The sequence below is a fragment of the Bufo gargarizans genome, chromosome 4 (genome assembly GCF_014858855.1).
Source record: "Bufo gargarizans isolate SCDJY-AF-19 chromosome 4, ASM1485885v1, whole genome shotgun sequence".
NCBI classification, from domain to species: domain Eukaryota; kingdom Metazoa; phylum Chordata; class Amphibia; order Anura; family Bufonidae; genus Bufo; species Bufo gargarizans.
Window position 1 is genome coordinate 429,874,777 of NC_058083.1, and position 12,238 is coordinate 429,887,014.

Below are 12,238 nucleotides of genomic sequence, written 5' to 3' on the forward strand. Positions count from 1 at the left end.
AACCCCTTTAAGGGACTAAGCACTGTAATGGTTGCCACTAGAGCAGGTTTCTCAACTGGAAAACCAAGATCCAAATGTAGCTTGCAGTCGCCAGCTGTCTAGCCCCCACATGCCCTGCTTTCAACTGTATCTGTGTCCTCAGGATGCAGACACAGCTGAATACAATGGTGAATCAAACAAGGACTATAATTAGTAGCACATTGCTATATTCACACACAAACACATTTAAACATTGAAAAACAGGAACAAATGTAAAATGTATTACTTCTATACTTACTATATGAATATATTTGATCAAGAATATGTCCGGCCCGTCTACCAGCGACAAGTTGGCTTCTATCAGACAGGACCTACTCTAGCAGTCTTGTCTACCTCTCTTGGAGGTGCTGGTCTAACTCTCTTTACCACATTTATTTAGTGTTTTTTATGTTTTACTACTTTTAAAGAATGTAAAACCTTCTTTCATTATTTTTTATTGCTTTGTGTCTCCATGTTTTGACACCATAACCTTTTATTTATTTTTTACCAATCGCTGCCTCTCTAACGTCCGCTCTCCTCAGCCAGATCCCGCACGTGCGCACTAAGTATAACCTGAGGAGAGCGGACGATTTCAGAGACGGTGCTGACATTAGAGAGGCGGTGATGAACTGAGGTAGGCGGCTCTAATGAAAGGGAGGGCGGCGATTTCAATTCAGAAGGTGGCGCTGGGCACCGAAAGGAGATGTGGAGTTTGGGTATTGTAGCTGGGGTGACTACGCAAGTCCATGCTCATTTCACGCAACCTTCAGCCATCGACCATGATAGAACTGTGTGAGTAAAAGAAAGAGAAAATTAGCTTAATTAGTATCTGTATGTTTATATAAATAACAGAATACAGGGAGTGCAGAATTATTAGGCAAGTTGTATTTTTGAGGATTAATTTTATTATTGAACAACAACCATGTTCTCAATGAACCCAAAAAACTCATTAATATTAAAGCTGAATATTTTTGGAAGTAGTTTTTAGTTTGTTTTTAGTTTTAGCTATTTTAGGGGGATATCTGTGTGTGCAGGTGACTATTACTGTGCATAATTATTAGGCAACTTAACAAAAAACAAATATATACCCATTTCAATTATTTATTTTTACCAGTGAAACCAATATAACATCTCAACATTCACAAATATACATGTCTGACATTCAAAAACACAACAAAAACAAATCAGTGACCAATATAGCCACTTTTCTTTGCAAGGACACTCAAAAGCCTGCCATCCATGGATTCTGTCAGTGTTTTGATCTGTTCACCATCAACATTGCGTGCAGCAACAACCACAGCCTCCCAGACACTGTTCAGAGAGGTGTACTGTTTTCCCTCCTTGTAAATCTTACATTTGATGATGGACCACAGGTTCTCAATGGGGTTCAGATCAGGTGAACAAGGAGGCCATGTCATTAGATTTTCTTCTTTTATACCCTTTCTTGCCAGCCACGCTGTGGAGTACTTGGACGCGTGTGATGGAGCATTGTCCTGCATGAAAATCATGTTTTTCTTGAAGGATGCAGACTTCTTCCTGTACCACTGCTTGAAGAAGGTGTCTTCCAGAAACTGGCAGTAGGACTGGGAGTTGAGCTTGACTCCATCCTCAACCCGAAAAGGCCCCACAAGCTCATCTTTGATGATACCAGCCCAAACCAGTACTCCACCTTGCTGGCGTCTGAGTCGGACTGGAGCTCTCTGCCCTTTACCAATCCAGCCACGGGCCCATCAAGACTCACTCTCATTTCATCAGTCCATAAAACCTTAGAAAAATCAGTCTTGAGATATTTCTTGGCCCAGTCTTGACATTTCAGCTTGTGTGTCTTGTTCAGTGGTGGTCGTCTTTCTTACCTTGGCCATGTCTCTGAGTATTGCACACCTTGTGCTTTTGGGCACTCCAGTGATGTTGCAGCTCTGAAATATGGCCATCTTGGCAGCTGCACGCTTGACTTTTCTCAGTTCATGGGCAGTTATTTTGCGCCTTGGTTTTTCCACACGCTTCTTGCGACCCTGTTGACTATTTTGAATGAAACGCTTGATTGTTCGATGATCACGCTTCAGAAGCTTTGCAATTTTAAGAGTGCTGTATCCCTCTGCAAGATATCTCACTATTTTTGACTTTTCTGAGCCTGTCAAGTCCTTCTTTTGACCCATTTTGCCAAAGGAAAGGAAGTTGCCTAATAATTATGCACATTTGATATAGGGTGTTGATGTCATTAGACCACACCCCTTCTCATTACAGAGATGCACATCACCTAATATGCTTAATTGGTAGTAGGCTTTCGAGCCTATACAGCTTGGAGTAAGACAACATGCATAAAGAGGATGATGTGGTCAAAATACTCATTTGCCTAATAATTCTGCACTCCCTGTAAAAATTACATTACTACCCATCACAGGAATTGAGCATAGAGTGAATAAAAAAATGGGTCAGGGCAATCTATCGACCAAATACCTGTCCTAAATTGAGATCAACATTGAGGCCATGTGGTTTCATAAAAATCCAATGGATTTCTTTCTTTTTGAGGAGTGTAATTCTGTTACCACCCCTCTTCAGCATGGGTACATAATCCACAATCCAACACTTAAGATCCCTTTCCTTGTGTTTGAGATCCGTAAAGTGTTTAGAGACTGGAAGATCCAATCCTTTTTGTCTGTAGATGTTTCCCCAACATATAAAATATTGCAGGGACAGGACAGTACATATACCACATGGTCAGAAATACATGTCAGATGAAAACGGATAGGATAAGCAGCCCCCGTAGACGGATGGATAAAAGAGGAGGCTTTGCACATGTATCTGCAATTGACGCAACCAAGACACGGAAAACATCCGCGTCCGGGACGCATCAATGTAGATTGTCTGAGGACTTTTTTTGTCCCCACATCAGCCAGCACCAATTGGTCCCTAAGACTCTTGGACTTTCTGTAAGAGAACAATGGTGGGGAATCAAATTCAGGAACACCCCTGATGGAGCCAGCAAGAACAGGCCAGTGTCGTCTGATGATATGACTGATATCGACGCTGGCCTCAGTATACGTAGACACGAATGGGATCCTGGACATTCCACTTTTAATCGATGGGCCGAACAGGATTTTATGCCTGTCCATCACCATCACTGTATTACGGTGTTCTTCCAATAGTTTATTGGGATAGCCATGTTTTTTAAACCTGTGTAGCATGTCATCCAACGTGTGTCTGGAATCCAGATCATCAAAGACAATTCTCTTGGCTCGCACCATTTGCGAGTACGGAAGAGAACCTATCATTCTTTTAGGATGACAGCTGCTATACAGAAGAGTTGTATTTTTATCAGTTGATTTGACATATAATTGTGTACAAAAAAGTGCCGTTTGAGAACAATACCTTGGTGTCTAAAAATTGCAATTCACTGGTGGAATGTATCAAGGTAAATTGTAGGGACCTATTTACTCTGTTAAGGAACCTGTGGAACTCAATCAGTTGTTCCTGATTGCCTGTCCAAATGAGGAAGACGTCATCTATGTTTTTCCACCACTTCAGTACATGCCTGAAGTGGGTAGATGGATGACGTCCTCCTCAAATACACGCATGTAGATATTAGCCACACCACGTTTTTGGATATAAAAAGTGTCTTGAAACAAGAAGTAGTTATACTCCAACAAAATAGAGAGTAACCCAAGAACAAAATCTGCAACCATGTCTGACAATGAGGAGGCAGGCAACATTTTTTTAACAGCTTCAATCCCTCTATGATGTTCAATAGAGGTGTACAAAGACACTACATTGAAGGAGGCTAGAATTACCTCTTGGGAGTCAGGGATGTGTACCTGATTCAACCTAACCAGAAAATCATTGGTATCACGGATATAGGAAGTGCCACCAGTGGCAAAACCCTGTAGCTACCTGTCTAAAAAGGCAGCCGGGCGGATGAAAATGTGATGACACTGATGTGACGCTATTATCTAGCCATGCGCGTACTGTGTATTTCGGATGACGCGTCCGGGTCTTGCCGCATGCGCACTTGATCGCACATGTGTTGGTCCGTTGGATGACGCATTCAATGGGTTAATGCTAATTTTGTTTGATGATGTCACTTCCTCACACTATAAGTATGTTCAGTTTGCTTTGTTACATTGCTTGAGAAAGGCTTCATGTTGGAGCCGAAACATCGTGTCACCACTGGGTGAAAAAACTGCTTTCTTTTTTTCACCATACTGGCGTGCTGCTCTGCTTTTTACTAATATTATCTTGAGACGCTATTCCCATTGGAGCTTACACCTTATTTTGAATATTCTAATGATGGCTGCACACGTTTCTTTGCAGGTCACCATGGTTAACAATGGAAGAACAATGATTTCAAGCATCACCCTCCTTTTAACAGGTCAAGTCTGCCATTTTAACCCAATCAGCCTGACATAATGATCTACAGCCTTGTGCTCGTCAACATTCTCACCTGAGTTAACAAGACGATTACTGAAATGATCTCAGCAGGTCGTTTAATGACAGCAATGAAATGCAGTGGAAAGGTTTTTGGGGGATTAAGTTAATTTTCATAGCAAAGAAGGACTATGCAATTCATCTGATCACTCTTCATAACATTCTGGAGTATATGCAAATTGCTATTATAAAAACTTAAGCAGCAACTTTTCCAATTTCCAATATTTATGTAATTCTCAAAACTTTTGGCCACGACTGTATGTATATATATATATATATATATATGTATATAAACACACATATATATAGCATTGCTGTGTAGAATTGAACTTATACCTGCGCACGTCATCAGCTTTACCAGCTGTTCTTAAGTACAGTTTGCTTTTGCTGCTGAGAAGACCAATGCAAACAGGATGTGCAGAGAAAGGATGGCAGGAGGAAAGCGATGTTTGCATGTTCATGGGGCATTTCCAAAATAAACCGGTTGCTGCAACATAGAAAACAATACTAAGCAAACAGAGTGTTTAACTGCAGAAAGAGCCATGCCGGCATTTTATAGGGAATGATGTCTCCATCTACTACTGACTTACACAGAATTCCTCAGTTGTCCAGGGTCTCGGCAGCATTAACAGATAAAATACAAGAAGAACATCTATGTAGCACTTGTTTCATGTTCAGATGCTTCCAGCATCAGGATTTCTGTTGTTTAATAGCACACTGGTTCCTTCAAATACATAACTCTGAGGGTCTCACACCTCACCACATCTCCATACTAGTCTCTCTAGCCCCTTAAGGACTTGACTTGTGTCAGAACCGTATATTAAAGGGGATTTCCGTGATTTGGATACTGATAACCTATCCTCAGGATCTGATCGGTGGGGGTCTGACACTCGGGACGTCTGTCGATCAACTGTTTGAGATGGCACCAGTGCTCCTGTGAGCACCGCGGCCTTCTTGTAGCTTACCAAGCACAGCGTCGTACATTGTATAGCGGCTGTGCTTGGTATTGTGCTCAGCCCCATTCACTTCTATGGAGCTGAGCGTGACGCCAAGCACACCCGCTATACAATGTATGGCGCTGTGCTTAGTAAGCACATAGAAGGCCATGGGGCACACAGGAGTACCAATTGGGACACTGAGTGTTTATATTTGTCAAAATGGTGGGGAAGCGGTAATAGGTTTTTTGTTCTTATTGTAGATTTGTGCTCACATATCCTATCTCTCACTGTCTGCATTGTTTCCCCTATGTACAACAGACCACAGTTGCATTTTATCAAATAAATGACATTTGTGGACTCGCATGTGAAAAAAACTTCTATCTTGATCGCTTGTCCCGTGTGAGGTTGATAAAATTCTGGGTCTTTAATGACATGAGAACATTGAAAACAATGGCGGCAGGGAAATGTACCTTTTTTCATTGTTCTTAATGTACTTTGTCTCAATGTTCCCTCCTTACTTCCCAAATCAGCATGTACTAATTTATCTCTAAAACTGGGGTTCTTTTTATTACAAATCAATGTAATTAGTCTATTAGGATACATAGCGTTCACCATTAAATGACTCAGGAGGCTGATACAGGAAATTTTGTCAAATACTGTTGTTAAATTATGATCCTGGACACTCCAGGGAATGTAGAAATGTTACACGGAGGTGCCCGAGATGATTGCCGCAAAAATCGCATCGGAAACGCATGAAAACCGCATGCTGTCGGATGCGTTTTTTGGTTTATTGGAATCTCCTGGTCCATATCTATATAGAGATGGAGGGGTTTTTATATACCCAGTTGCAAAGAAAATCTTGCGCATATTTTGTTTCTATATATTGAATAATTTGAATGGTAGTGTGGAATATAGACTTCCAAGCAAGGTATCTTTTCTCCCTGAAAATAATACATTAGAAAATAAGATATCGGAGTATAGAGTATTCACTAAAAAATAACTCATGAGTTACCAGTTGCATTTTAGTAAGTACTGCTCTTATATTGTGATCCTGGACACTTTAGTGAAGGTAGAAATATCACACAGAGGGGTCCAGGATGATTGCCGCAAAAAACGCATCAAAACCGCATGGTGTTAGATGCGTTTTTTGGTCTATTAGAAGCACCTGACTTACATCAATATGGGGATGAAAGGATTTTCACATACCCAGCTGCAAACACAATCTAGAGCATATTTTCGTGTTTATCTGTTTAGAATGTTATTTTTTATTTCATGGAAATTTTAAGACCATTGTAATACATGTGTGTTTTTATATATATATTAAAATTATTTGGCAATGTGATTTTATATGATATAGCGAGGATTTGAATAGGAATAGACTCAATGAAACAGTGGATCAAAAATTGATCCACTCCAGGTTTTTGGAACATCCTATCCAGACTTTTGGAAGAACTTCTCCACTATATAAGAAAGGGATTGTTTGGGGGACTGACAGCTACTGAGGAAGGGGTATTTCTAAACCCCGAAACGCGTCTAGCCTAGACAGGACCCCAACATTTGGACCACTTGGGAAGCTGGAGATTTGACTGGAAAGTCGCAAAGAAAGAACCTCGGTCACAAGAAAGGTATACTTGGAAAATAACGTGTAAGGCCTGATTCCATGGTGAAGGCCTGACTACATGTGCCAAACAATTGCCGGTGTGCGAGTTTACTACGAGATATGGGCTGCAAACTTAGAGGTCCATAACTGCATCTTTGTCGACTGATTAAAGGAGACGGTAAGACAGTACGATTTTATCCAGCAATTATTATCCAGCGATTTAAAAACTGCATTATTATTCCAGTGGGACGCTGCTGGTGGATGCTATTAGCGGGACGCCGCTTGAGTTTGTTCTTTGCTCATTGGGATTCGGCTTATTTTCAGATATCCCTGTTATATATCGAAAGGGACGTACATAAAGGACATTGGATTATCACTAAAATTTCAAATATCAGACTTTCTCATAATAATATTTGCAGATTATTCGTACAAATTATTGAATATTCTATTTTATTCCTCAAATTTTAGTATTTTATATCTTAGTATTTGTTTTATTGGATTACTGCATATTGTGTTTTATGGTGTAGTGGATAGGTATTTTAATTTACAGTTTTATATTATCATTGTCAATTAGTACAGTTATTCATGCTATTATATGTTAATAAATTTCAAATGGTCCAGATTTCCTGAGAGTGCCCAGTTACTTTTGTTCTATTATACTTGGTCAGTATATGCCAATGTTTTCCAACCATTTTATCAAAACCAGCATTGTAGGGATGAAATGTATGTATAAAGGTTATCCTCTGCGGTTTATCCTTTACGGCGACATGAGATTGTAGATCTGATTTTGCCTTGTCCAAAATGAATTTGTCATAGCCCCTCTCAAAACATCTCTCAGTCATCTCTTCTAATCTAAGGTCCTGTCTTATTGGGTCAGAGACTACACGTTTAATTCTCTGGAATTGGGATTTTGGTATCGCTCTCTTAGGGTCTATTCACACGTCCGTAGTGTATTGTGGATCTGCAATACACCCGGCCGTCACCCCAATAGAACTGCCTATTCTTGTCCGCAATTGTGGACAAGAATAGAACATGTTCTACTTTTTTCCGGAGCCGCGGACCGGAAGATCGGGGCCGCGCTCTAGAAATGCGGATGCGGACAGCACACTGTGTGCTGTCTGCATCCATTCCTGCCCCATAGAGAATAAATGGGTCCCCACCCGTTCCGCAGAATTGCGGAACGGGTGCGGACACATTCACGGACGTGTAAATGGACCCTTAAGCGAAGGGGGATGAGCACTAGTATAATGGAGAATGCTGTTCCTGAACAGATCAGTTGAAAGATGACCATGTTAATTTTTCATTACAGTGGTGTCCAAAATCTTACCATCTGCTTGTCAAAAGTGATGGTAAATTTCAGACCTTCACATACAGTATTCAAAAAAGGAAAGGAGGGACTCCTGTGGCCCCGCCCACACGCAAAAAATGCCATCAATAAATCTCTTACACATCAGGACCTTTTTTTTAATATTGTTCCGTGTTATATACATATGACTCCTCAAAAGATGACATAAATGCGTTAGCGTAGGGCGGGGCCACATTAGAACCCATTGCGGTCCCGCGCTGTTGCAAGTAATAAGTATCCTCAAACATTAAAAAATTCTCAAACAAAACCAAATGCAAGATTTGCAGAATAAATTCTTGTTGTATGCCCGAATAGTCACTGGTTCGCAAAAAAATCCACCACTGCCTGTATTCCTCCCTTATGTTCTATCGACGTATAAAAACTCACAACGTCTATGGTTACCAACCAGCTTCAGGAGCGATAGATTGAAGATCCGCAATTGTTCTCAAGAGATGTGCTGTATCCAATAAGAAGGATCGTGTGTTCTTAATTAATGGTGTCAATATCTTTTCCAAAACAATTGACAAAGGGGGCAACATTGAATCCACCGAGGCCACAATCGGGCAACCAGGGGGGTCCAATAGTGTTTTGTGCACTTTTGGAAGTACGTATTGTACCGGAGTAACAGGTGATTGATTAATCAGGGATTCATCCGGGATTATGAGATTACACGTAAAAATATGTTTTCTGTTGATGTTTCTAGTTTATTGTCTATCTTTTGATATGTTAATTTTCTCCATAGACCTTATCGTCGCGCTGAACATCTCTATGGATAACAACACGGTAACCTTTGTTCATTATTGCTACATATGAAAGTGAAACCTTGTTACTGATTTGTGTTGTGATAATCACCGCCTACTGCTGGGCATGCTACGTCACTTGGGAGTGATGCATTATGTTTTATATATAAAGGCGTATTGATTATTTACTGAGTGAGAAAGGCTTTGTGCCGAAACGCGTCTTTATTACACATTGAATGATAAAAAAATATAAAAGAATATACTTTGAAGCAAGACACGGTTGCCAGGATTCCTTCATACATTTAACGTGGAGTTTACTCCTTCCTTCCTGCTGCAACGCGAACGCAAGATTGAGTGCCCACTGGATTCTGTTTCATTTTAAACAGGTGATCGGCGGGTGTCGGACCCCCACGATCAGATACTGATGACCTACACTGAGGATAGTGCAGAAGAATGGACTGGCACTCACTTGTAGAATAAATGCTTCTTTTTATTGAGACATAAGTAAAATTTTGAATGCGTTTCAGTTCAAGAATGAACTCCTCAAACTTGTATTGACATATATGATACAAGTCTGAAGAAGGTTCATTCTTGAACCGAAATGCGTCACAAATTGTACTTATGTGACAATTTAGAGAATGAGCGAATTTCCGCTTATGAAATTCGTTCACGCTTCGTTTACTGGTAAAAGATGAATTGTGTTATGGATTCCGTTACCACGGACCATAACACAATTCTATGACAAAATGCATTACGGAATGCCTTTAGAGGCATTCCGTTATTCATTCCGTTATAATAGAATTCTATAGGCTGCAAAACGGATCTGTCCTGTTTCCATTATGCAGGGGAGTCCTCTCCTGCATAACGGACACCCCGGCAGCCCCCCTGACAGGAGCATCGGAGCAGTTCATTCTCCGATGCTCTCCTTTGCCCTGCGCTAAATCGTGCAGGGCAAAGGCATTTTTTGGAGATCCGGTGACGTACTGGGGCTCTCCATGGGGCTGCCAGGAAGCCCGGTGACATCACCGGAACTGATGATAGTGATTTAGCACTGCCATAGCCAGTAAAACAGCTAGGGCAGCGCTAAAGCCCGCCCATCAGAGCCAGTGACCTAACCGAACACACTGACAGGTGGAAGTTTCCGCCCAGCAGTGTGTTATTGAAAACAAAAGAACCCGTGCCCTGCGCGATTTAGCATGAGATGCTCCGATGTTAGCCTCAGGGGAGCTGCCTGGGTGAAAATAGGGGTATGTCTGGGTTCAGCTCTGAACCCGGACAACCCCTTTAAGGACTTGATCTGTGACAGAATTCAATATTAAAGGTAATGTGTGATCAGAAAATTACCTACTCTTTGAATCACGCTTTTGTGTTAAACGTATTTTTATTTTTAATTTTTTATGTTTTTTTTTTTTCCATGTCGCTATATTATTATTTTTTTTTATATAATCCTGCAATTTTCACACTGGCCACTAAGCCTAATAATAGATCAAAATTTCCTGTTCTGCCGAGGTAACTTTTCAGTGACTATTATCATTATCACCACAGGCAGAACTACAGTGACAAGTAACACCTCTGTGTATAGATAAATTAGGATCCACCATTCACAATAGGTGAAGTCTCAGCTTATCAGCATCCTCCTGACCTCTGCACAGGGCAAAGAGCATGCCATAGAAGTCAATGGGGTCTCCTCCTGTCCATTGTGTCTGTTGCCCATGTAGCTGTTCTCAAAAGGCAGTACGTCTAAGGCTACTTTCACACTAGTGTTTTTTGTGGATCCGTCGTGGATCTGCAAAAACGCTTCCGTTACAAGAATACAACATCATGCATCTGTCATGAATGGATCCGGTTGTATTATGTCTTCCATAGCCATGACAGATCTGTCATGAACACCATTGAAAGTCAATGGGGACGGATCTGTTTTCTATTCTGCCAGATTGTGTCTGAGAAAACGGATCCGTCCCCATTGACTTACATGTGTAGGACGGATCCGTTTGGCTACGCTTCGTCAGGCGGACAGCAAAACGCTGCAGGCAGTGTTTTGGTGTCCACCGCCAGAGTGGAATGGTGACGAAATGGAGGCAAACTGATGCATTCTGAGCGGATCCTTTTCCATTCAGAATGCATTATCCGTTTTTGACCGCTTGTGAGAGCCCTGAACGGATCTCACAAACGGAAAGCCAAAGCGCGAGTGTGAAGCGTATTTTAGGCCTAGTGGCCAATGTGAAAATGGCAGGATTTTTGTTTATTTAATATAAATAGTGACAAGGAATTTTTTATCAAATATTCACCAAAAATTCTTTAAAAAATGTGTTCAACATAAAATGTGATTTAAACAATAGTTCATTTTCTGAAGACACATTTCCTTTAATATATGACAATTGATATTGCATAGTGAGTATCCAATCCTAGAACAGTTAGGAATTGATTGATGCCCAATTATTGTGCCACGTGAACGGTGACATAGTCGGTTCAATAAAAGGGAAACAAGTGCAACTATTTAGCAACTGCTACTGTTTAGTAACCAATTACTGTGTCATGTGACTTGGTAATGAACAATCATTGGTTATTTGCAATTTGAAATTGGTTCTCTGTTTGTTGTATAAAGTTATGCCATGACCGGTCGTAGTTCTAGTGTCCATGATGTTCCTTAAAGGTGCACAATAAAGGTCTTCACTGGTCTTTTATCAAATACTGGAGCTCATCCATTGAGTTTCATGTTTAATGAGGTTGTCCCACGAAAAATATTCTACAGTTTTCAAACCAGCATCTGGATCTGAATACTTTTGTAATTGCATGAAATTAAAAAATTTGTATAGCCACAGAGTTATTCAATAAAATGTATCTGTGTAGCGCCACCTGTTGTTTTTGTTTTTTTCTTATTCTTTGACCTGCTCACTGAGATGGCCACACATGCTCAGTTTCATCCTTCAACTGCCTCCTGAGCTGTGATAGGGAGAGCATGGACACGCCCCCTTAGCTGCAGCAGAAAAGACACGCCCCTTGAACTGTGGGCCTGATATACTATGAATCTAAACAGCAACCAGCAATGAATGGGGAGATCTCTAGATCCATGTGAGGTACAGGACTGGTTCTAGCTTTCTTAGAAAGAGATTGTCATGTACTATATGATGTCTGATTTTCATTTTTTACATTAGTCATGGGATAACCCCTTTAA

The 12,238-nt window shown here is 40.8% G+C and overlaps 1 long non-coding RNA gene across 1 annotated transcript in view; it reads right to left on the reverse strand.

The window, feature by feature from the left end:
- Positions 1–492: 492 nt before the first annotated feature.
- Positions 493–12,238, reverse strand: part of LOC122933762 — a 62,257-nt gene continuing 50,511 nt past the window's right edge. Inside the window, exons 2-3 of the long non-coding RNA XR_006388551.1 lie at positions 4,777–4,927; positions 493–806 (exon numbers count right to left, since the gene is read on the reverse strand). This is a non-coding gene — a long non-coding RNA (uncharacterized LOC122933762). The remainder of the gene's footprint in view (positions 807–4,776; positions 4,928–12,238) is intronic.